Source organism: Artemia franciscana, chromosome 10 (genome assembly GCF_032884065.1).
Source record: "Artemia franciscana chromosome 10, ASM3288406v1, whole genome shotgun sequence".
Lineage (NCBI taxonomy): Eukaryota > Metazoa > Arthropoda > Branchiopoda > Anostraca > Artemiidae > Artemia > Artemia franciscana.
The window spans coordinates 47004180-47009738 of NC_088872.1; positions in this window are offsets into that span (position 1 = coordinate 47004180).

The window sequence follows — 5559 nt, forward strand, 5'->3', positions numbered from 1 at the left end:
TTCCAATAGCTACATCAAAAGAATCGCATTTTAATGCTGATTTTAAATAAATAAGTTTCATCAAGTTTAGTCTTACCTATTAAAAGTTACCAGCCTGAGAAAAATTGCATTATTTTAGAAAATAGGGTGAAACACCCCTTAAAAGTCATAAAATCTTAACGACAATCACACCATCAGATTCAGCGTATCAGAGAACCCTTTTGTTGAAGTTTCAAGCTCCTATCTACAAAAATGTGGAACTTTGCATTTTCTGTCAGAAGGCAGATCACGGATGCGTGTTTATTTAATTTTTTTCCAGGGGTGATCGTATCGAACCAGTAGTCCTAGAATGTTGCGAGAGGGCTCATTCTAACGGAAATGAAAAGTTCTATTGCCCTTTCTAAGTGACCAAAAAAATTGGAGGGCACCTAGGCCCCCTTCTATGCTAATTATTTTCTCATAGTCACTGGATCAAAATTCTGAGATAGCCAGTTTGTTCAACATAGTCGAAAAACCTTAGAACTATATCTTTGGGGACGACTTACTCCCCCACAGTCCACGTGGGAGGGGCTACAAGTTACAAACTTTGACCAGTGCTTACATAAAGTAATGGTTATTGGGAAGTGTAAAGACGTTTTCAGCGGGATTTTTGGTTGGGGGGAGAGGTTGAGAAGAGGAGGATATGTTGGGGGAGCTTTCCATGGAGGAATTTGTCATGGGGGAAGAACATTTCCATGAACGGAGCGCAGGATTTTTCAGCATTATTTAAACAAAAAACAATGAAAAAATAAATATGAAAAATTTTCAGCTGAAAGTGAGGAGCAGCATTAAAACTTAAAACGAACATAAATTATTACACTTATGAGGTGTTCACCTCCTCCTAATACCTCGCTCTTTGCGCTAAAGTTTTTTATGTAGTCTCAATTATCTATTTTACGGCCTTTGTGATTCAGAGGTCATTCCTAAGGAATTGGGACAAAATTTAGGCTTAAGTGTAAAGAGCGAGGTACTGACGAGTGGGTGAACCGCCTCATATATGCAATAAAAGCTTGCAAATACAGAACTTCGTTACGTAAGCTAGTTTGTAAGTTGCGTATATCTTTTACTAATAAAAACGTTCGTAAGAAATTAAAAGTTCTAGTTTCCTTTTTAAGTAACCAAAAACTTGGAGGGCAACTTGGCCTCCTCCCCCGCTCCTTATTTTCTCAATATTATTCGATCAAAAGTATGAGAAAGCCATTTAACCAAAAAATAAATATGCAAATTTCGTTTTAATTATTCATCTGCGGAGAGCCAAAATCAAAACATGCATTAGTTCAAAAACGTTGAGAAATTAAATAAATAAAAAACAAGTTTTTTTAACTTAAAGTTAGGAGCGACATTAAAGCTTAGAACGAACAGAAATTACTTCGTATATGAAAGGGGTTGCTCCCTCATCAATGCCCCTCTCTTTACGCTAAAGTTATTTACTGTTTTAAAAAGTGGAATTGAGACAAAGAGTCAAACTTTAGCGTAAAGAACGGGGCGTTGATGAGGGAGCAGCCCCTTTCATATACAAAGTAATTTCTGTTCGTTTTAAGTTTTAATGTCGCCCCCTTACTTTCAGTTAAAAATAACTTGTTTTTTTTTTATTTAATCTCTGGAAAGGCTAAGGGCATAAGTTGAAACTATTGGGGCATGTTGAGAGGGAAGTTTAATTAAATCAAAGTACATTGTGCATCCATTCCGGTGGTCAAAAAGGCGTACTTGCAACATCCTAGGGACGGCTAAGGATAACAAGTTGAAACTTTCAGGGCATACTCAAAGGGATTTGTAACTAAATATAAAGAGACTTTGCGGATCCAGGTTGTCTAAGGGACGAATTTGTAATGCTTTGAAACGGCTAGGGCATGAAGTTGAAACTGAAGGAATGCTGAGGAGGATACTGAACTAAATCAAAAGGCATCATATTTCCTATGACCCGATGGCTTTTTTGGAAATACGTATATGCATACATATGCGTCCAGAGTGTCAAAAGGGCATATCTGCAAAATCTCAAGGACGTCTGAGGGTATTAAGTTGAAACTTACACAGAATGTCAAGGGATTGTTGATCTAAATACAAAATACACTGCATGCATCCAGATGTTCAAAGAGGTGATTGGAACGTGTCCGTAACAAGAACGTCATCATCACGTCTCAATTCTCAAGATCACGTCATTAAGTGATGTCTCGTCATCACGTCTCGAGAACGTGTTCGTAATGTCTCAGGTACCCCTAAGGGTACAAATTAATGGCTTACATAGGGCCAAGGCCATACTTTGACGGAATATTGTACGGAGGATCAATTAGATTAACTCAAGGGACCAAGGAAAGCTAATCAATGACGACACATGTTTGAAGAAAAAGTGGTTGTAGCCTATTGATTCTTAATGGGAAATTTTCTTTATTCTAAGTTGATTTGCATAGCAAATCAACTTCAAGTGGAAACAGAAAAAAACATTCACTATATATTGTTTTTTCTTGCAGGAATTTAACCTTTCAAAGAAAACTAAAGAGCTACATTAAACTAAAAACAAATAGAAATAAAGTCAAATAATAACTGAAACTTAAAATGAATAGAAATCTATCAATGAATAAATCCGACCCAAAACGAACAGAAACTACATTGAATAATCAAGTCAAACATAAAACGAATAGAAATTACCACAAACAGGAGTAGGGTTAACGCCCTAATACCAGGGGTAAAAACACAGCCTTGTAAAGGTCAAAGGGTCACTTTTGCTTTACTCAAAGCAAAATGCGGTGTAAACATTTTCTTCTTAAAACATTAATGAATCCAAAATTGCAGGGTCTAGCAAAAAATGAACATCATTCCATGTTAAACACTTATTCGGCTTTTTTTATTTTTTTTTACGGTTTGCTTATTATGATGATTATCTTTCTTTTCAAGTTACGACCAATAAAACACAGCGCTCGAAATAAAAGATGCTCTCTTTTTTTTTCTTCACTGCTGCTCATTTTTGGTTGTATTTATATATTGATTGTAGATTTCTGTTCATTTCGTGTTTGAATTATTATTTAGCTTCATTTCTTCTGGTCTATTGTTTAATGTAGCACTTAACTTTTCTTTGCACTTTTTTCTGAAAAAAATCTTAATTTTAATCAATAATAAATAAAGGTTAGAAAATGCTCGAAATTCCTTAATTGTAATAGCCCATGAATGAATAAATTTAAATAATAGCATCCTATTTAAAACCTGCTGAAAATCACGAAACGAATGATGAGCCATTTTTATCAAAATGAAGAAATGCCACAGGAAAAATCTTTTGGCAAAGTATACAGTTATAGCTCATACTAACTTCCCTTCATTCATGCAAATTCAAAAGTTAATTGATTATAGAAGATAATAGAGTAACCAGGATGAATTTGAAGGTACTAAAATTTATCTTTGATCGAATCCGCCTATGGCGGACTTGCGCTGATTTAATAATGCTGAAAAGACTCGAATCATTTGAATATCTTCCCTGCTGCTTCCGGAACAACAAACCTGGATATAAATTCTACAATCCGTTAGATATCTAGCTTTTGGCAAATAGCTATCCACAAAAATTCTAAGAGAAACGATTTTAGGCAAAAATTAACACCCTATCTGTTTTCATGTTAACCTTGACTTGTGTCTTTCAGTAGTGTCAATAGGATTGGGGGCAGTTACACCGAAGATTTTTTTGCCTCCCCCTTATATTTCAAAAAATAAATTTGTAATACTTCAATTTTCGTGGATTGACGGCACCAGAATTTTCGTTGGGAAAGAGTAAAGGCAGGGAAAGAAAAAAAAAACTAATACCTTTATCAGGCTAATTGTAAGGGTAATATTTGTATATCTTATTTACTTTCAGATTGTAAGTCTAATAAATTGAACAACGCTGGAGATAGAAATCCAGCAAAATAATAGGAAATCAAAGGAACAAGGTGGAAATCCAGTAAGGATCTTAAAATCCAACACGTTGTTTTGTCAACAAACTGAAAATTCAATATTACTTGTGGACATCCAACTAGTTGAAAATTCAATTCGGGAATAGGAATCCAACATTCTTCTTTCTCAACAAATTGGAAATTCAATAATGATTAGGGAATCCTAATAAGGTCATTAATATTCAATTCGCCGTTTTTCAGGTATTGAAATTCCAATTATGTTGTTGATAAACATTACCAACAATTTTTGTGAATCTCAAACAATTTTTTATACAATGTACAACGACATTAATCAATCATCTAACATTCCACTTCCTCTTCTCCTTTCCTTTCCATCTTTCAGGATTACTTTGTATAGGTTTTATTTGTCCATAAACATACATTTGTGCACAGCGTGACAGTTTTAACCTCTGGCACACTTATATCGGGAGTATATGGCTGTTCAATCGGATATTTGTAAAATAATATTAGTAAGTGCTGGAACTTGACCCGTTTCTAGCAGCCGAAATTTAGTATCAAAATGAACCAAGTCAATTTTGTGTTTTTAAATTACTGATTCTTCGATTTAAGTTAAACTCCTCTTGTTGCAAAGAGCAAAGTGAAAATTCTAGCCTCACCTAATTTTTAAGAATAGTTTTTAGATAATTTGCTAAAATACAAACAGTACAATAGATTTCGTGTTAAAATCTGAGCATTAAAAACCAAGAACAGTGGAGTTGGCTCATTATTACTCTGAAAGTAAATACGATATACAAATATTGCCCTTACAATTGGCCTGACAAAGGTATTAGTTTTTTTTTTCTTTCCCTACCTCTACTCTTTCACAACGAAAACTCCGGTGCCTTCAATCCACGAAAAGTAGATGAGAGTGGAAAAATACATTTTCAAAATCTACATCTTTGTTGTAGTTCTACAACTTTTGTAAATCTACAACTTTGTTGTTGTGGGGGCAACTTGGTTGTTTTTTCAGTTGTTTCAATTAAATATTACAAAATTTATTTTTTGAAATATAAGGGGGAGGCAAAAAAATCTTCGGTGTAACTGCCCCCAATCTTATTGACTAAACCGATCAAGAGCAACAGTGTGGTCGATATATTACACAAGTGCCAAGTTTTGCTCTAAAAAAAATGGGCCTACAGTGATATTAAAAATAAAATTTTAATAATTGACAAAGGGATAAGACCCTTGGATCCCCCCGCCCCACCTGAAAACGTCTGACTGTCTTTTTTTCCTGTTAAATCTTGTATTTTTTTATATTACAATTGGTAAATATTTAATAATCCACCTAAATGACCAACGATTAAAGTGAACATACCACTCGATGCATATTTTTTATGTTTCTTCCGAATATAATAGTTGTTTTTCTCGCAAATTAAATTTTAAACCCCTTACGCCGAGAAAGTATTTTATTGTCCCAGTCTCCGCCCCTCCACCTCTGTGTAGTCGGGTTATTGCGCATCATAGCTTTTTTTGTGCATATTTGATCCTATATCACTGTTAAAAGTATAAATATGTGCTTCCCTTAAAAAGTTTCAACTTCTTCATGAAACAAATAATATTTTCACTAAATGCAATTTTGTTAGATCGCGTCTTTATGTTATAAGCTAGGCATAAACTATGATAAACT